The 20,959-nt window shown below is 43.2% G+C and overlaps 1 protein-coding gene across 2 annotated transcripts in view; it reads left to right on the top strand.

The window, feature by feature from the left end:
• The window catches only part of atxn1a (ataxin 1a), a 184,618-nt gene that overhangs the window by 139,248 nt on the left and 24,411 nt on the right, over window positions 1-20,959 (top strand). Inside the window, exon 1 of one of the 2 annotated variants that reach the window (XM_029732410.1) lies at window positions 18,191-18,615. The exons of the other annotated variant lie outside the window; for it this stretch is intronic. The gene's annotated coding sequence lies outside the window, so the exon portion shown is untranslated. Of the gene's footprint in view, window positions 1-18,190; window positions 18,616-20,959 lie in introns of those variants that run through there. 2 annotated transcript variants of the gene reach the window in all.

The raw sequence follows: 20,959 nt of genomic DNA, 5'->3' as shown, positions 1-20,959 counted from the left end.
TCAGGTTCTGGATCGTAAACACACAAACACACACGCACCCTCACCTCTGTTGTGCTATGGTTGAGAAAGACCAGTCATTGTATTAAAGCTAGCTACCTTCACTGTCCTCTCTTCTCCTCTCATATCCTCCTCTCCCTATCTTTCATCCTCTCCCTCTCTCTCTCCTCTCTTCTCCTCTCATCTCTTCATCGCTTCCTCTCCCTCTCTTCTCCTCTCATATCCTCCTCTCCCTCTCTTTCTCCTCTCATGTGCTCCTCTCCCTATTGATCTTCTCCTCTCCTCTCCATCTCCTCTCATCTCCTCATCTCCCTCTCTCTCCCTCTCTTCTCCTCTCATATGCTCCCCTACCTATCGCTCTATTCCTCTCATCTCCTCATCTCCCTCTCTCTCTCTCCTCTCATATCCTCCTCTCCCTATCGCTCTTCTCCTCTCATCTCCTCTCCCTCTCATCTCCTCCTCTCCTATCTTTCTCATTTCCCTCTCATCTCATCTGTGTGTTTCTCTCCACAGTACTGCCGCTGCAGCAGTGCTGTTCTAATCAGAACCATGCAATGCAGGGGTTCCCAAACTTTTTTGGCCTGCGACGCCATTTTAATATCTGAAAAATCTCACGACCCCAACCATGTGGGAAAAAAAGATGTAATTAACTGCCAAATAGTGCTATGGCAGTCAATTGCAAAACTTTCTAACAGTATTTCTGATTGTATTCTCAACTCCCCATCATGTATTTTTAATGTGAGGCTATGACAGTCAACTGCAAATTAGTCTGACATCATTTCTCTTATCTCACTTCCACTAATGAGATGGGTGTGGCTTGATGCATGTCCTGTCAGAGCTTCTCAAAGTCAGGGGGCGTGGTCGACAGTGCACACCTCATCTCTTCTTTCACATCCAACCTGGACCGATATTTGTTTTTAATGCCGACGAGAGCACTGAATCAGTGTACCATGAGTTGTAATGCTTGGAGGGAGATGGCAGGTTATTCCCTTTGAGTCAGGAACCATAACTCCTCCATTGTGACCCGTGAATGCGTTTGGATGATTCGGTCACTCATCTGTATAATTTTTGTTGTACTTCCCCTGCATGCTTGCGTTCAGTTCGCTCAGTTCCCTAAATATGTATGTGACATAGGCAAGGAGAAACATTTTATTTTCAAAGTCAACAGAGTCTGTTTTTTACATCCATTGCGAATGACAACAGTTCCTTTCTCAATGCACAACATCTTTCCAACACTCCCCTTCGATAACCACCAGGTGATAACCACCCACCAGGTGATAACCACCCACCAGGTGATAACCACCCACCAGGTGATAACCACCCACCAGGTGATAACCACCTACCAGGTGATAACCACCCACCAGGTGATAACCACCAGGCCTCAGTGTGAAATAGAACATTGTCATGCTCTGATCCCACATCGTTTTTTTAACAGGCGTGTGCAATGTATATAGTTTACAATTGAAGTTACCTGCTGCGTATCTCTGAGTTTTGCACCCAGCTCTTTTGGCACCAGTTGCTGTTGGTGTATCCATTATAGCTCAGTGGGTGTATAATACAATGCATCCATATGGCATTCATAACTAGAGTGCAGAGGCCTGCCCACTGTCCCGTGATAGATAGAGCCCCATCTGTGCAAAATCCCACCATTCGATCCCATGGAATCTGTTTTTCGTCAATAAGGCCACACAGCACAGTGAACATCCCCTGTGCTGTTTCATGATGGGGAATCGTGAGACAGAATGATTTGTCCTTGTGAGTAGCATCCCCCGACAAGTAGCGAACAAAAGTCTATGCATGGGCATCTCGGCCCTCACAGCTAACATCCATTTGGAGAGCATACGATAGGGAGTTTTTGAGTCGTTCAGTCAGTTTCCCCTTGATTTGTAGTTATAGCATCAATTCTTAGTTTCACAGTGTCATCTGACAGAGGTATTGATGTGAGCCTCCCCACACATTGTTTTGCGGCCGGTAATATCAACGTCTCGGCAATAGTGTGTGGTTTCATAGCGTAGCGGGCCTAACCATTCACCGTGGGAATGATTCAAGTGCAACGGTCAAGTGTGGCCTTTTCCCACAATCCAAGGGGGCTCTCTAGTTGAATTTTTACTTTTAGATTTTAATAATTTTCAATAAGATTTTTAAGGTTAACCATATTACACTGTTTTTGAGAGACAAAGATGATATTATAATAGAATTGTTATTATATATATTTTGTTACCAGGATTTAGAAAATTCCCCATTTTCATGTCAGCCAGTTGCGACTCCTAGTTTGGTAACTGCTGATGTAATGGCTTCAAATCTGCACAAAATCATATTTACACAAACACACACAAACACACAGAAACACGTACACACATTCATTCACACATACACACACACTCTCATCTCTCTCGCTACCTCTGTCTTTCACTCTCACACACATGCACACATACACACACGTACCACACACGTTCTTGCAGAACTACAGTATCTCACCCATGTGGCTTTTCCGAAACTCCACAAACCTTGGATCTGATTGGTTGACAAATAGCCTCAGCATATCAAAGTCTCAGAACTAGTTTTGGGCTTTATTCTAACACCCACTTCTATTTAGCGTGTTTTGGGAAGGAAAAGTAATTGTTTTTCCTGGCACTCTCTCTTACGTGTCATCCCTCTATCCCTCTCTCATACCATCCCTCTATCCCTCTCTCATACCATCCCTCTATCCCTCTCTCATACCATCCCTCTATCCCTCTCTCATACCATCCCTCTATCCCTCTCTCATACCATCCCTCTATCCCTCTCTCATACCATCCCTCTATCCCTCTCTCATACCATCCCTCTATCCCTCTCTCATACCATCCCTCTATCCCTCTCTCATACCATCCCTCTATCCCTCTCTCATACCATCCCTCTATCCCTCTCTCATACCATCCCTCTTTCCCTCTCTCATACCATCCCTCTTTCCCTCTCTCATACCATCCCTCTATCCCTCTCTCATACCATCCCTCTATCCCTCTCTCATACCATCCCTCTATCCCTCTCTCATACCATCCCTCTATCCCTCTCTCATACCATCCCTCTATCCCTCTCTCATACCATCCCTCTATCCCTCTCTCATACCATCCCTCTATCCCTCTCTCATACCATCCCTCTATCCCTCTCTCATACCATCCCTCTATCCCTCTCTCATACCATCCCTCTTTCCCTCTCTCATACCATCCTTCTATCCCTCTCTCATACCATCCCTCTTTCCCTCTCTCATACCATCCCTCTATCCCTCTCTCATACCATCCCTCTATCCCTCTCTCATACCATCCCTCTTTCCCTCTCTAAAAGCTGTGCGTTCAGACAGGAGTGAAGAGACTTTTCCTGAAATACAGAGGCCAGTGCCAGGTTAGAGTTGAATATTTCAAAGGCTGCCTATCTCTATTTTATCATTTTGAAGGAGAGACGAGGGTGTGTTAATGGTGTGAGATCTCAGGCTATGGAGGAGGAATGTACTTTCTCAGAGTAGTATGAAGTTGTTCCTTGAAACTGATTTAAGGTCAGTGTTGGGTTTGTCTTCCTAATGGTTAAAGGCTCAGTGCAGTCAACAGCGTGATTTGTCTGTGTTTTTTATATACAGTACCAGTCAAATGTTTGGACACTCATTCAAGAGTTTTTACTATTTTCTAGTGAAGACATCAACACTATGAAATAAGACATATGGAATCATGTAGTAACCAAAAAAGTGTTAAACAAATCAAAATATATTTTAGATTTTAGATTCTTCAAAGTAGCCACCCTTTGCCTTGATGAGAGCTTTGCACACTCTTGGCATTCTCTCAACCAGCTTCACCTGGAATGCTTTTCCAACAGTCTTGAAGGAGTTACCACATATGCTGAGCACTTGTTAGCTGCTTTTCCTTCACTCTGCAGTCCAACTCATCCCAAATCATCTCAATTGGGTTGAGGTCGGGTGATTGAAATTGGCCAGTGTAGGCCGTAAATAAGAATTTGTTGTTAACTGACTTGACTAGTTAAATAAAGGTAAAATAAAAAAGTAAAATAAAAATTGTGGAGGCCAGGTCATCTGATGCAGCACTCCATCGCTCTCCTTCTTGGTCAAATAGCCCTTACACAGTGTCACGTCCTGACCAGTATAAGGGGTTATTTGTTTTATGTGGTTCGGGGTTTATGGGATATGTATTTATGTAAGAGGGGTGTTTGATTTATGTGTTCTGGGGTTTTTGGGTAATGTTCTTGTTTTGTATTTCTATGGTTTTCTATGTTGTGTATTTCTTTGTGTTGGCCTGGTATGGCTCTCAATCAGGAACAGCTGTACATCGTTGTTGCTGATTGAGAGTCATACTTAGGTAGCCCTGTTTCACCTGTCCCTTTGTGGGAAGTTGTGGTTGCATAGCTGTGTGGTTTAGCCTGCAATCCTGTTCGTTCGATCATTTTCTTGTTTTGTTTTGTTTGTGTTCAATAAAAGTCACTATGAGCACTCAACCCGCTGCGCCTTGGTCCACTACGTACGACGACCGTTACACACAGCCTGGAGGTGTGTTGGGTCATTGTCCTATAGTAACCAAAAAAGTGTTAAAGAAATCAAAATATATTTTATATTTGACATCCTTCAAAGGGCTACCGCACACAGGGATATCGCAGACAACCCTGTGGCTATTTTGAAGAATCTAAAATATAAAAAATATTTTGATTTGTTTAACACTTTTTTGGTTACTACATGGTTCCATATGTGTTATTTCATAGTGTTGATGTCTTCACTGTTATTCTGCAATGTAGAAAATAGTAAAATGTAGAAAATAGTAAAAATAAAGAAAAACCCTTGAATGAGTAGGTGTGTCCAAATATTTTACTGGTACTGTATAATAATAGTATATCCACACTATGAGGATGGATTAAAATAATGTGACATTTTGAAAATGATGTTAATGCCCTTTTAGTGTAAGAGCTGTTTGAAAAGACCACCTGAAATGTCAGCCTGTTTTGGTGGGATGGACTTTTGGCCTGCCTGGTGACATCACCAGGATGGGAAATGAGTTAAAATAGCAATAATAAAGAAAGTTCCAAACTTCTTTGTCAATAACAGCACATTTTCAGTTTTCCCCTCTCCGCTCAAACCCCTCCCAGACAGTCCTAGAAAAATTATTGCTTGAGAAATTGCTCTTTGCTAAGAAGCTTTTTTTGTATTCTTTTTTAAATGTTTTTAATTGAAAATAATCACAGTAAGGTACTTAATTGTTACCTAGTAATGATTTGATATTTAGATAAAAACGTCTGTATTGGACCTTTAAGCTATGGTTTCGGGAAGGGCAACTTCTATCTGGAGTGTACTCTCCTTATCATCCCCCTCTATGCTAGGATGGTTACTATGGAAATCGTCTGTCTTAACAACCATTAATACATTCTAAGATAGCTAGCAGGAGATTTCAAAGAAGGCTCACGAGATTACTCAGGAAAGTGACTGGGTAACTGGGATGGATACATACGTACCTTAGAGGACCTGACACCTACCTTGACAACGTCACCTGGTTCAAAGGGACCTCAGTAACTAATGTAGTGATGCTGCATCTCCATAGAGTTCATTCATATCCACATCTGATAGCATTCTAACATGATGTCATCATCATTCTGCTACATAGTTCAATTGTTAAATGGCCTGTAAATTACAACTGCGGGCTTGTTGTGTTAAGTAAATGTATGGTTCTTACTGTTCTGTTCTCTGAATGTGTGATTTCCCTCCCTGACTTTCCTAGACTCTGTACCTCATGCAGGCCTTGTTTTTTAAAGGTGTTTGTGTTGGTTAGTGAGTATGTGCTTGTGTGTTTCGAGAGTGCACAGTGTGTGTGTGTGTGTGTGTGTGTGTGTGTGTGTGTGTGTGTGTGTGTGTGTGTGTGTGTGTGTGTGTGTGTGTGTGTGTGCTGCACATCAGTGTGTGTAGGCTGCTCTCTCCCTCTCCCTGGGACAGGTCCTCTGGTTCCCATGCTATCAGATGACGGTCAGTTTATAGAGCTGTCGTCCAGGGTAGAGGGCGGGGGCAGTGTGTATGTGTTTGTGTGTGTGTGTGTGTGTGTGTGTGCGTGCGTGCGTGCGTGCGTGTGTGCGCGTCACCCACAGTACACACTGCTTGTTTATTAGCTGAGGTCTGTCTAAACGTTTGATCTGTCACAAATAAATCATTACTGCCCTTTAAAATGGCCGCCGTGCCTCGAGACAATATGTTTGTGTCTAGAAGGAGGGCAGTGGATTGGCACCATGTGAAGCAGTAGTTAACAGTGTGCAGTATGGGGGTGATTAGGCCTTACAAAAGACTTACATTACACAACAAGATGCTATGTTATACGGAGAGCACATTGGACGCACTAGTTCAATAGTTCTGTTCACAGTGGAAACATTACCATGTTGAATAGACCCACTTTTCTGTCCATTTTACTGTAGCAGCAAAATAACAGGCACAATCACCTGTACAGATCATGATGTACATGATGTGTAGATGATGATTGGCCAGACAGTGTGTGTTTGTGCATGCGTGTGGACGCCTTGTTGTCCAACACCTTGTTGTCCAACACCAAACCAGAAAGCGTGGCCCTGTGTGCGAGTGAAGAGAGAGAGAGGGTCTGTATGTGTGTGTGCCCCAGTTTTGAGACACGTTTTGCTTTTGTTGCCCATTTTTCATAAAACACACACCTATGTGGAAGGTTGTTGTTTGATCAGTTTAGGTGACCACGTTCATATTATAAATAGTCATTTGAATTTATTTCACCTTGTTCTTGTTTTTCACCTAGAACTCAGATCTTGGAACTCAGTACTGGTCACACGAGCCTAGTTCACTGATGCAGAGTTGCTAACAAGCCTAAACTTATGAGGTAATTTGACGACCCGATTCAGTCCTAAGAACAAAAAGTCATGGGTATGTCCCAAACAGCACTAAATTCCCTAATGCACCCTATGGGCCCTGGTGAAAATCAGAACACTATAGGGAGCATGGTGCCATTTGGGACACAGCCCATAATAATAACAGTCTAGCTGCTTTACAAGGTTGTGATGTTTACATGTAAACTAATTAGGACCTTTTATTCATATGATATATTTTGACAGAGTGACCTTAAGGGCCTGTTGACATTTACATGACAGAGCCTGCTGAATCACTTCACCTCACACATATGGGTGAGCACACACACACTATCAAGTTTCAAGTGTAATGTCACGTGCACAAGTACAGTGAAAGGCCTTTCTTGCAAACTCTAACCCCAACAATGCAGTAATCAATAACAATGTAGTACTAAAAATAACAAGGTAGAACAAAAATGAGATCTAAAAATAAGAAATGAGAAGAACACGATAAGGTAAGTAAGCACACTATATACAGGCTCAGTTCCAGTAGCATATTTACAATGTGCAGGATACTGGATTGATAGACTGGATTGATAGAGGTAGATGTGTATAGGATTAAGGTGACTAGGCATCAGGATATATAATAAACAGAGTAGCAGCAGGGTATGTGATGATTATATGTCAGCGGGTGTGTAGAGTCAGTATAAATGTATGTGCATATTATGTGTGTGTGTGCAAATGATGGAGTGAGTGTTTGTGTGTGTGTTGGAGTGTCAGTGCGTAAGTGTTTAGGGCCCTGTGAGTGTGCATAGCTATTTAGTTAGCTATTTAGCAGTCTTATGGCATGGGGATAGAAGCTGTTTAGAAGTCTATTGGTGTCAAACTTGATGCACCGGTACTGCTTGCCGTGCGGAAGCAGAGAGAGTCTTTAACGATTTTCCGGGCCTTCCTTTCAGGGAGCTCGGTCCCAGTGATGTACTGGGCTGACCGCACCACCCTCTGTAGCGCCATGTGATCGAGGGTGGTGCTATTGCCATAGCAAGCAGTGACGAAGCCAGTCAAGATGCTCTCAATGGTACAGCTGTAGAACCTTTTGAGGATTTCAGGGCTCATGCCAAACCTTTTCAACATCCTGAGGGGGTATGTGCGCTTGTGTGGGGACCATTTTCAGTTTTTAGTGATTTGGACACAGAGGAACTTGAAGCACTTTACCCGCTCCACTGCAGCTCCGTCGATGTCCACAATCAGCTCCTTGGTCTTACTGATGTTTAGGGAGAGTTTGTTGTTCTGGTCCCACACTGCCAGGTCACTGACCTCCTCCCTGTGAGCTGTCTTATCGTCGCTGGTGATCAGACCTTCCACCGTCGTGTCATCAGCAAACTTGATGATAGTGTTGGAGTCGTGCATGGCCACGCGGTCATGGGTGAACAGGGAGTACAGGAGGGGACTAAGCACACACCCCTGTGGGGCCCCTGTATTGAGGGTCAGCGTGGCGGAGGTGATGTTGCCAACCCTCCCCACCTGGGGGCGGCCGTCAGGAAATCCAGGATCCAGTTGCAGAGAGAGATGTTCAGTCCCAGGGTCCGAAGCTTGGTGATGAGCTTGGAGGGACAATGGTGTTGAACGCTAAGCTGTAGTCAATGAACAGCATTCTCACATAGGTATTCCTCTTATCTAGGTGGATAAGGGCAGTGTGGAGTGCAATTGAGATTGCGTCATCTATGGATCTGTTGGGGCGGTATTCAAATTGGAATGGGTCTAGGCTTGGTGTCGGCGCTCACACCAGGCACAATGTTGTTAATATCAAGGCATGCATAAAGGTTTTGGCTGGGGTAGGCCATCATCGTAAATAAGAATTTGTTCCTAATTGACTTGCCTATTTAAATAAAGGTTAAATAGAAAAAGAAAAAGAAAATGCATTGAGTTTGTCTGGTAGAGAGGCATTGTCGGGCTGATCATGGTTGGGTCTTCCTTTGTAATCCGTAATGAGCTGTAGCCCCTGCCACATGCAGCGGGCGTCGGAGCCTGTGTAATATGATTCCACCTGGATTCGGTCTTATGTAGCAAAATGTGAAATGGTGTTTTTTACATTGGATAAAAGTAGAGACTCAGAGCTACAAAATGGTATATCATACACTGCATTTGAGGAACAATGGGAAAGTAATTCTGCTTTGAAAGTTTTGGTATCTAGTGAAGAGCTCTTCTTTGTCTACACCCATTCAGCATCATTCACACCCTCTTAAGCTTTAGGCCCACCCATCTTGTTTCAGCCTAACCAGCTCTGCTGGCAACAATTTCATTACGCTTTTTTGCAGACGTTTACTGACATCGGCCATATTCAACGGGTGTTGTACACACATCACGTAACGTTAGCTAACGAGCCAGCCAGCTAACGTTAGCTAGTTAAACAACAATGAACAAAGTGCCAACACTGCCTAACATTAGACTCTAACTAGAAAAGCAAACAGCTCTGGGAAATGAATAATAATGTCCGCTAGGGAGCCAGCCAGCTAATGTTAGCTAGCTAGCTAACAGTACACTTTAGCTTAAGACATATAGCTAGCTAGCTAAGTAAACAATGTACCTAGCTAGGTAAACAACGTTTAAAATCACACACGTCACGTAACGTTAGCTAACGAGCCAGCCAGATAACGTTAGCTAGTTAAACAACAATGAATAAAGTGGCAACAATGCCACAGTGCTGGGAGCTAACCAACCAGGTCCAATGTTAGCTAACGTTAGCTAACATTATGCTCTAACTAGAAAAGCAAACGGCTCTGGGAAACAAATAATAACGTCAGCTAGGGAGCCAGCCAGCTAACGTTAGATAGCTAGCTAACAGTAAACTTTAGCTTGAAATGAAACCACTTTCTGTCAAAATTAGAAACGTGTAATATCGGAAACTGTAGCTAGCTAACGCTAGACTATCTTACCTGTATACATCAACATGCATCATGGACGCGTCTCCCTGTCAGAAATGCCATACCACGGTTGCCCTTAGTTTGAAGATGTAACCTGGAGACAGGTGTTTTCTCCATCTCTTTAGCTATCATACTCGAATTCCACTGATTTCAAAACTTGATCCTCCAGAAAATGGAGAGCAACACTTATGCAGCTCCACTACATAATACATTTTTTTAAAAGCCCCATTCGACAGAATTACCAACACAGACTGAGGAGTTCAAATAGACAGACGCCTTCAATATGGCAGACCAATCCGAACTCCTCTCTCAGCATGTCCAGCCCACTCATTATCTCAGCCAATCATGGCTAGTGGGAAGGTTGCTAACTTTTTCTGTGGCTTAACCAACAAGGCTCGTAATTTAACAATTTTATTCATATTTACAGATGGGATACAAGTTTGTTATTAAGGCACATGAAAGTTCACATGTTTGAAAGGCATTTCTGCCAAAAAATGCATGTTGATATAAATAAGAAAATGCACGTTCAAGCGGCTCTCCTGTGAAGTCGTAACTTGCGACATATGCCTAGTTTCTTGAATCGGGTCACATATTATCCTTTTGCTCATTTGATGACTCTGCGGAGGTCATAGCGGGACTTATTCTAGTTGTTCCTGTCCTCAGCGTAGCCTCGGGGTTGTCTGCGATAGCCCTGTGTGCGGTAGCCCTATCCTTTAGGTTAGCGCCAACCTCAGTGTTAATCCAGGGCTTCTGATTGGGGAAGCAGCAAACGTTCACTGTGGGGACAACGTCGCCGATGCATTTCCTAATGAAGCCACTGACGGAGGTGGTTATCTTGTTGATGTTATCATCTGAGTCCCGAAACATATTCCAATCAGCGCTAGTAAAGCAGTCCTGTAGAATAATCTCTGATTCTGGTGACCATTTCTCACCGGAGCGAGTCACGAGTAATTCCTGTTTGAGCTTCTGCTTGTAAACAGGAAGCAGGGAGGGCCTTGTATGCTTGCTTGTGGATAGAATAACAGTGGTCCAGGACTATATCATCCCTAGTGGCGAGGGAGACGTGTTGATGGAAGTTGGGCATCATGTGTCCTAGTGACGTGGAATTCAAATCGCCGGCAACCAGAAAAGCAGCCACTGGATGTTTTCCTGCTTGGTTATAGCCTCGTATAGTTCGTTAAGTGTCAGCTTGTTATTGTTCTTGTCCTGAGGTGGAATGAATACAACAGTCACGATAACAGCTGAAAACTCCCTCGGGAGGCAGAAGGGTCGGCATTTGACTATGAGGTATTCCAAGATGGGTGAACAATGGGTCGACACTTACACCGTGCTCCAGTCAGCGCGCCAGTTGTTGTTGATGAAGAGGCAAACCCCTCCCCCCTTGATTTCCCCGACTCCACTGTCCTATCCACAGAGTGAATGGAGAATCCATTGAGTTGGATAGCCATGGGTGGTATCTTGCCATGTTCCAGAAAAGCAGAGAATATTGCAGTTTTGAGTATCCCCTTGGTAGCAAATCCACAATCAGAGGTCATCCATCTTATTATTAGAGTACAAACACGCATGCACACTCACACACACATACGGGTAAGCACGCACATACACACTATCACACACACAACCAAACACACTTATCCGTTGTTAGATTCTGTCACATGGAAGTCCTGTCTGCTTAATTAGTGGTCCGTCTGTGAGCAAAAGGCCTGGCAGGTTGAAAGGAGCTATGGAACACAGAAAATCAAATCAAATCAAATGTATTAGTCACATGCGCCGAACAGGTGTAGACCTTAACGTGAAATACTTAGTTACAAGCCCTTAACCAACAATGCTGTTCAAGAAATAGAGTTAAGAAAATATTTACTAAATAAACTAAAGTAAAAAAAATGAAAATAATAAGTAACACAAAAAAAATAACAGTAACGAGGCTATATACAGGTTAGTCGAGGTAATTTGCACATGTAGGTAGGGGTAAAGTGACTATGCATAGATAATAAACAGCGAGTAGCTCACATAGGTGTTCCTTTTGTCCAGGTGGGAAAGGGCAGTGTGGAGTGCGATTGAGATTGCGTGGGTCTGTTGGGGCGGTATGTGAATTGGAGTGGGTCTAGGGTTCCTGGGATGATGGTGTCACTCTAAATGTAACAGTGTCAACAACATGTTGTAACGTTGTATTGAAGTGAATTTGATTTCTCTAGCCTCTCTCTCTCTATCACTCTCTCTCTTTCTCTCGCTCTCTCTCTCTCTCTCTCTGTCTCTCTCTCTCCCTCTCTCTCCCTCTCTCGGTCACCCCTCTCTCTATCTCTCTCTCTCTCTGTCTCTCTCTCTCTCTCTCTGTCTCGCTCAGTCACCCCTCTCTTTCTCTCTCTCTCTCTCTTTTTCTCTCTCTCTCTCTCTCTCTCTCTGTCTCTCTCTCTCTGTCTCTCTCTCTCTCTTTGCAAAACAAAATCCTTTTTTAGTTGGTTTGTATTATTGTCATTGTTGGGATATCAGTGGATTGTTTCTGTATGAATGTGTCCTTGAATGAGTCTGTGAACGTGTGTGTGTGTGTGTGTGTGTGTGTGTGTGTGTGTGTGTGTGTGTGTGTGTGTGTGTGTGTGTGTGTGTGTGTGTGTGTGTGTGTGTGTGTGTGTGTGTGTGTGTGTGTGTGTGTGTGTGTGTGTGTGTGAATTTGTTTGTGTTTCTGTTTGTGTATTTGTGTACTCAAGCCTATAGGATTATAGAGCAATAGAGGGATTTAGCAATGCTTTGCCCGTCCATTCCTCTCCCTTTCTAATCCCAGACACACACACACACACACACGAACACACTCCCTCTCTCTCTCTGTGTGTGAGTAGTAGGTTGTAGTGGATTAGGCAGTTGGTGAATGGGAGCAGGAGGAGGATAGTGTCATAGTACACAGAGAGTACACAGGCTAACAGGAGGGTTCGTGATGAGGACAAGGCTGAAGGACTGACAGATTTATTTCAGCTTAACAACCCACTGGGTTTATGTCTACAACCCAGGCCAGTAGTATGCAGTTTGCATGTTGATAAGGTAGTGTTTATGTCTGTACTGCTTCCCATCCACACACACACAAAGTAAAGATTCTGCTGAATGTTATTTCCGTGATTTCTCCGTCAGATCGGTTGACTCATAGTTCTTTCTGTTTAGTGGGGTCAGATAGATGTTGAGACCGGCGTTTCAAGTGCTTTGGAATGGTTTCTCTGGAGCGTTAGGAAAAGATGGGAGAGAGAGGTACAGATGGAGACAGAAAGAGAGAGAGATATAAATATGGAGAGAAGGAGGAAGAAAGAAAGATAGAAGCAGAGAGAGTATTCCTTCTGAGTGGCTGTAGCTAGGCTGCAGTGTGTGATTGTGAGGAGGGTGTGGGTTCTCTCTGATATGTACAGGCTGTGGTGTGTGAACCTTTCAGCTGTCACCTTGGTGACTTGCTACTGACAGTGCTCTCCTCTCCTGCTTACCAATGAGAAAGAGAAGAAGAGAGAAAACACAGTTGAGAAAGAAAGAAAGAAAGAAATGAAAACATGAGGAAGGAAGAAGGCATTCCAATTTGCTCTGTTTTATGGTTGATTCTTTCCAGTGTGTCAAATAGTTATCTTTTTGCATTCTCTTAATTTGATTGGGCCTAAATGTGTTGCTGTCCAGGGGCTCTGTGGGGTTTGTTAGTGTTTGTGTTTGTGAACAGAGCTCCAGAACTAGCTGGCTGAGGGGACTCTTCTCTAGGTTCATCTCTCGATACTTGAGGGCTTTGTGGTGGAATGTATGGGCATCACTTCCTTTTAGGTGCTTGTAGAATTGAACAGCTCTTTTCTGGATGTTGATAGATAACTAGTGTGTATAGTCCTCATTCTGCTCTGCATGCAATGTTTGGGGATTTTGTGTTGTACACAGAGTATATTTTTGCAGAATTCTGCATGCAAAGTCTCAATTGGTTGTTTGTCCCATTTTGTGAATTCTAGGTTGGTAAGTGGACCCCAGACCTCACAACCATAGAGGGCAATTGATTCTATAACTGATTGAAGTATTTTTAGCCATGTGAAGTTTTATATTCCTTTTGATGTCATAGAAGGCCGTTTTTGCCTTGTCTCTTACATCGTTCACAGCCTTGTGGAAGTTACCGGTGGTGTTGATGTTTAGGCCGAGGTAGCTATAATTCTTTGTGTGCTCTAGGGCAACAGTTTCTAGATAGAATTTGTATTTTTTGTGTTGGCGACTGGACCTTTTTTGGAACACCATTATTTTAGTCTTACTGAGATTCACTATCAGGGCCCTAGTCTGACAGAATCTGTGCAGAAAGTGTAGGTGCTGCTGTAGGCCCTCCTTGGTGCTGCTGTAGGCCCTCCTTGGTGCTGCTGTAGGCCCTCCTTGGTTGGTAACAGAGGCACCAGATCATCAGTCAACAGTAGACATTTGAATTCAGATTCTAGTAGGGTGAGGCCGGGTGCTGCAGACTGTTCTAGTGCCCTCGCCAATTTGGTGATATATATGTGAAGAGGCTGGGGTTTAAGCTGCATCCCTGTCTCACCCCACGGCCCTGTGGAAAGAAATGTGTGTGTTTTTTGCCAATTTTAACTGCACACTTGTTGTTTGTGTACATTGATTTTTTTATGTCATATTATTTTCCCCCAACACCGCTTTCCATCAATTTGTATAGCAGACCCTCATGCCAAATTGAGTCAAAAGCTATTTTGAAATCAACAAAGCAAGAGAAAACGTTTATTTAGTTTAGTTTGTTTATCAATAAGGGTATGCAGGGTGTATAAGTGGTCTGTCTTACAGTATTTTGTTAAGAAGCCAATTTGACATTTGCTTAGGACATTGTTTTCACTGAGGAAACGTTGGAGTCTGCTATTGATGATACTACAGAGGATTTTTCAGAGATTTCTGTTGACGCATATTCCACAGTAATTATTGGGGTAAAGTTTTCTCAATTTCTGTGGATTGGGGTGATCAGACCTGGGTTCTCGAATATTAGGGAAGATGCCAGAGCTGAGGATAATGTTGAAGAGTTTAAGTATAGCCTATTTTAATCTGGGGTCTGTATACTTGATCATTTTGTTTAGTACACTGTCAACATAACAAGCCTTTTAGGGTTGGAGGGTTTATATTTTGTCCTGAAGCTCATCCAATATAATTGGAGAATCCAGTGGGTTCTGGTAGTCCTTAATAGCTGATTCTAAGTTTAGTAAATTATCATGTATATGTTTTTGTTATTGGTTCTTTGTTATGTGGCCGAAAAGGTTGGAAAAGTGGTTTATTCATACATCTCCATTTTGGATAGGTAGCTCTTCGTGTTGTTTTTGTTTAGTGTGTTAAAATATTCACAGAAGTGATTTGATTTAATGGATTCTTTAATGACATTGAGCTGTTTTCTGGTGTGCTGTTTCTTCTTTTTTCTTAGTGTATTTCTTTATTGTTTTAGTGTTTCACCGTGGTGAAGGCGTAAGCAAAGGTTTTCTGAGTCTAGGTGTTTTTGGTTGGAAAGTTTTCTCAATTTCTTTCTTAGATTTTATCTAGTCTTCATCAAACCATTTGTCATTGTTGTTAGTTTTGTTATGTTTTCTATCAGAATTTTAAATGTTAGATTATAGGTCATATATATTGTTCAAAATTCCTAGGAGGGATTGGATTTGTTGTTGGCCAATAGTTTCTTAAAAGTATGCCGTTTCGGCTTTGATGCCTCATGGTTCACTGTTGTTCTGCTACCCCTCTCATCCTCTCCCTCTCAGTGAGTTTCAGTATGGTTGACTATTGTTCTGCTACCCCTCTCCTCCTCTCCCTCTCAGTGAGTTTCAGTATGGTTGACTATTGTTCTGCTACCTCTCTCCTCCTCTCCCTCTCAGTGAGTTTCAGTATGGTTGACTGTTGTTCTGCTACCCATCTCCTCCTCTCCCTCTCAGTGAGTTTCAGTATGGTTGACTATTGTTCTGCTACCCCTCTCCTTCTCTCCCTCTCAGTGAGTTTCAGTATGGTTGACTGTTGTTCTGCTATCCCTCTCCTCCTCTCCCTCTCAGTGAGTTTCAGTATGGTTGACTGTTGTTCTGCTACCCCTCTCCTCCTCTCCCTCTCAGTGAGTTTCAGTATGGTTGACTATTGTTCTGCTACCTCTCTCCTCCTCTCCCTTTCAGTGAGTTTCAGTATGGTTGACTATTGTTCTGCTACCCCTCTCCTCCTCTCCCTCTCAGTGAGTTTCAGTATGGTTGACTGTTGTTCTGCTACCCCTCTCCTCCTCTCCCTCTCAGTGAGTTTCAGTATGGTTGACTGTTGTTCTGCTACCCCTCTCCTCCTCTCCCTTTCAGTGAGTTTCAGTATGGTTGACTGTTGTTCTGCTACCCCTCTCCTCCCCTCCCTTTCAGTGAGTTTCAGTATGGTTGACTGTTGTTCTGCTACCCCTATCATCCTCTCCCTCTCAGTGAGTTTCAGTATGGTTGACTGTTGTTCTGCTACCCCTCTCCTCCCCTCCCTCTCAGTGAGTTTCAGTATGGTTGACTGTTGTTCTGCTACCCCTCTCCTCCTCTCCCTTTCAGTGAGTTTCAGTATGGTTGACTGTTGTTCTGCTACCCCTATCATCCTCTCCCTCTCAGTGAGTTTCAGTATGGTTGACTATTGTTCTGCTACCCCTCTCCTCCTCTCCCTCTCAGTGAGTTTCAGTATGGTTGACTGTTGTTCTGCTTCCCCTCTCCTCCTCTCCCTCTCAGTGAGTTTCAGTATGGTTGACTATTGTTCTGCTACCCCTCTCCTCCTCTCCCTCTCAGTGAGTTTCAGTATGGTTGACTATTGTTCTGCTACCCCTCTCCTCCTCTCCCTCTCAGTGAGTTTCAGTATGGTTGACTGTTGTTCTGCTACCCCTCTCCTCCTCTCCCTCTCAGTGAGTTTCAGTATGGTTGACTATTGTTCTGCTACCCCTCTCCTCCTCTCCCTCTCAGTGAGTTTCAGTATGGTTGACTGTTGTTCTGCTACCCCTCTCCTCCTCTCCCTTTCAGTGAGTTTCAGTATGGTTGACTGTTGTTTTGCTTCCCCTCTCCTCCTCTCCCTCTCAGTGAGTTTCAGTATGGTTGACTGTTGTTCTGCTACCCCTCTCCTCTCCCTTTCAGTGAGTTTCAGTATGGTTGACTGTTGTTTTGCTACCCCTCTCCTCCTCTCCCTCTTAGTGAGTTTCAGTTGACTGCACTCGCTTCTAAATAAACAACACACTAACTAATTGAATTACAGAGCGTGGCTAATTTGCTGCTACGGTAACATAGATTGTAGCTCCGTTGACCATAGATCTAAAACAGATTGACCCACAAAGACAGAGGGCCACTATCCTAATCCTAATTGACTGACTTGTAAAAAAGTACTCTGCCATGTCACCCTTTTACCTACTACAAATAGAGATGTCAGAATGAACAGTGTTACAGTAAGAGCCCACCGATAACATGGGCTCTGATTTGGTAGTATATGAGTTAACCATGTAACCATGAGAGGCTTGAAGCAGAAGGTGACCTTAAGCAATTCTAAGAACAGTTCGCCCAACCCCAATACTAACCTGAACAATTAGGGGAGTTAACTAAAACTAACCCTAAGTCAGTGGTTAGGGTTAACATCTACCTACTCCCCAGGGAGAGAGACAGTAAGCAAAGAAGTCAACCCCACAACACCAACAGGAAGCAGCGATGTGTTTAGGCCTAGGTGGGTCTGGCATGTCTACTGGGACGCATTAGCACTGTGTGTCCGTGCTTCCTAATATAACACTCATCTCCTCTCCTCACTGCAGAAGAGAACATCTCATATTTGTTTGGAAATCAACTTTATTTAGGTCAGCTAACACAACAGCGACTGCTTGTAGTGTAGTTCTGCTTTCTGTGAGGAGGAGGGAGATGGCCCTCTACCCTCTAGTGGGGAGGAGGGACGGTGCACTGAGCTGAGCACAGTGTTTTCTCTCTGCAGTAGTTGTAGCTGTAGTAATTGATATGGGTTCATTCGTTTTTATTTTTTTACTGGTATGGGTTCATGACATTTTACCTGTGTGTTTGTGAGGGCCGGTAGCTGGGTTATGGAGGTGTGTGTAGGTGTGTATGGGAGGGATGCATGTTCTGTCTCTGTGTTGCATTTCATGTTGTTAGTGAAAAGCTTTTACTCTGCATATCTTTGAATGTCGCAGTACTATTTCACTGTCTGTGTGTGTGTGTGTGTGTGTGTGTGTGTGTGTGTGTGTGTGTGTGTGTGTGCGTGTGTGTGTGTGTGTGTGTATCACTCTCTTTCAATGGCCTCTTTCTCATAATCTCTCTAATCTCTATTGCTCTCTTTATCCCTCCATTCCTTCCTTCCTTCCTTCCTTCCTTCCTTCCTTCCTTCCTTCCTTCCTTCCTTCCTTCCTTCCTCCCTCCTTATCTCTCACATTCTCCCCTTCTCACTATGTCACCTTCCCTTCCTCGTTCTATCTCAATCACTCCCTATCCCTCCCTCCCCTCCTCCCTGTCTCCCTCTCTCTTTGTGAGTGTAGTGTGGGCAGCCTGCCAGCTGGCGTGCATGTTTTCTGAATGAATACCTGATGAAGTTGGTGGAGGGAGGCGTGGGAGGAGCCGTGTGTGTGTGTGTGTGCTCTGCTCTCTCCTACGGAGCACACCCCTCTCCACCAGGACTCTGTTTGGGATTTTCTGCTTCGTTCCGGGTAGAGGGAGAGAGAGAAAGAAAGCTAGAAAGAGAGTGTGAGAGAGAGAGGCACCCTCTAGGGCTTTTTGTAAGAGAGAAGGACAGTGTGAGCTAAGAAGAGAGAGAGGGAGAGGCAGAGAGAGAGTGAGAGAGAGAGTGACAGTGAGAGGCAGGCTGTTAGCATGCAGCAGGAGAAGGCCACTCCAGAAGGCCACTCCAGAAGGCTACTCCAGACACACTGGTAAGCCACTTCAGACACTTTGTCCTCACACTGAGTGTCTGTCTATCTGTCCTGTGTGTGCTGTCTGCTGTTTGGTTGTAATATACTGTACTGTGCTATACTGTACTGTACTGTACTATACTATACTGTATTATACTGTACTGACGTGTCTTGTCTGTCTGTGGTTCCTCTCACAAGGTGTTTCCTCTGTCTTCTATTCTCTCTCTCCGGTCCTACACCTCTGTCTGTCTGTCTGTCTGTCTGTCTGTCTGTCTGTCTGTCTGTCTGTCTGTCTGTCTGTCTGTCTGTCTGTCTGTCTGTCTGTCTGTCTGTCTGTTTCTTTCTTTCCCCTACTCTCTCCCTCTCTGTTTCTCTCTGCTGTTGCTATTCATCTCCCTTCTTCCTCTTTCTCTCTCTCTCTCTCTCTCTCTACTCTACATGGTGTGTAAGTGAGCAGGGGAAGAGGAGAGGGCATGCCTGCCTGCCCTCCCCTTAAAGAGACACACACTGACGGAGAGAGAAAGGAAAGGAGAAAGAAAGAAGGAGAGATAGATTAAGGTGGAGGGAGGAGGGAAGGGAGAAGGGGGAGAGAGAGGGAGAAAGAGGTGAAGGGAGAGAGAGACAATTGAATTGAGCGAGAGAGCGAGAGAGCGAGGTACTCCTGGTGCAGAGTTGTACTACGCACCACAAGAGCTAGAGAACTCAAACTATATTTAGCTCTGAGATAATGTATCACGCTGTAGTTATCCCTGTGAGGACTGGACAGGGGAGAGGGTAGTACTCACACACACACTATATGTACTGTATTACACACTCACACACAAGCAATCAGTTTGTGCAGACACGCCAACACCTCTACAGTCGAGAACACAGTTTGCATGTTATTTGTGTTTGTTCCAACATGTTCTTGTTGACAATATACTAGGCTAGTCTAAGATACTGCTGCTGGCCTAAAGACCTTTCATTCCATATTGACATGAATACATTAGTAAAAGATGACATATTCCCCAAAACATGCATATTTCATGAAAACAGATATACTGGGTGGTATCACCTATGTATTATACAGTACCTTCAGAAAGTGTTCACACCTCTTGACTTTTCCCACATGTTGTTGTGATACAGCCTGAATGTAAAATTGATTAAATAGAGATGTTTTGTCATTGGCCTACATACATTAACCCATCATGTCAAAGTGGAAATATGTTTTTCGAAATGTTTACAAATGAATCAAAAATTAAAAGCTGAAATGTCTTGAGTCAAGTATTCAGCCCCTTTGTTATAGCAAGACGAAATAGTTTCAGGACTAAACGTTTGTTATAGCAAGACGAAATAATTTCAGGACTAAACGTTTGTTATAGCAAGACTAAATAGTTTCTGGACTAAACGTTTGTTATAGCAAGACTAAATAGTTTCTGGACTAAACGTTTGTTATAGCAAGACTAAATAGTTTCAGGACTAAACGTTTGTTATAGCAAGACTAAATAGTTTCTGGACTAAACGTTTGTTATAGCAAGACTAAATAGTTTCAGGACTAAACGTTTGTTATAGCAAGACGAAATAGTTTCAGGACTAAACGTTTGTTATAGCAAGACGAAATAGTTTCAGGACTAAACGTTTGTTATAGCAAGACTAAATAGTTTCTGGACTAAACGTTTGTTATAGCAAGACTAAATAGTTTCTGGACTAAACGTTTGTTATAGCAAGACTAAATAGTTTCAGGACTAAACGTTTGTTATAGCAAGACTAAATCGTTTCAGGACTAAACGTTTGTTATAGCAAGACGAAATAGTTTCTGGACTAAACGTTTGTTATAGCAAGACGAAATAGTTTCAGGACTAAACGTTTGTTATAGCAAGACAAAATAGTTTCAGGACTAATCGTTTGTTATAGCAAGACGAAATAGTTTCAGGACTAAACGTTTGTTATAGCAAGACTAAATAGTTTCTGGACTAAACGTTTGTTATAGCAAGACTAAATAGTTTCAGGACTAAACGTTTGTTATAGCAAGACTAAATAGTTTCTGGACTAAATGTTTGTTATAGCAAGACTAAATAGTTTCTGGACTAAACGTTTGTTATAGCAAGACTAAATAGTTTCTGGACTAAACGTTTGTTATAGCAAGACTAAATAGTTTCAGGACTAAACGTTTGCTTAACAAGTCACATAAGAAGTTGCATGGACTCACTCTGTGTGAAATAATAGTGTTTAACATGATTTTTGAATGACTACCTCATCTCTATACCAAACACATACAATTATCTGTTAGGTCCCTCAGTCGAGCAGTGAATTTCAAACACAGATTCAACCACAAAGACCAGGGAGGTTTTCCAATTCCTCGCATGGTCACCTATTGGTAGATAGA

The sequence above is a fragment of the Salmo trutta genome, chromosome 34 (assembly GCF_901001165.1).
Source record: "Salmo trutta chromosome 34, fSalTru1.1, whole genome shotgun sequence".
NCBI lineage: Eukaryota > Metazoa > Chordata > Actinopteri > Salmoniformes > Salmonidae > Salmo > Salmo trutta.
Note: the sequence above shows the minus strand (reverse complement) of the source record. Positions and strands in the feature narration are given on the sequence as shown.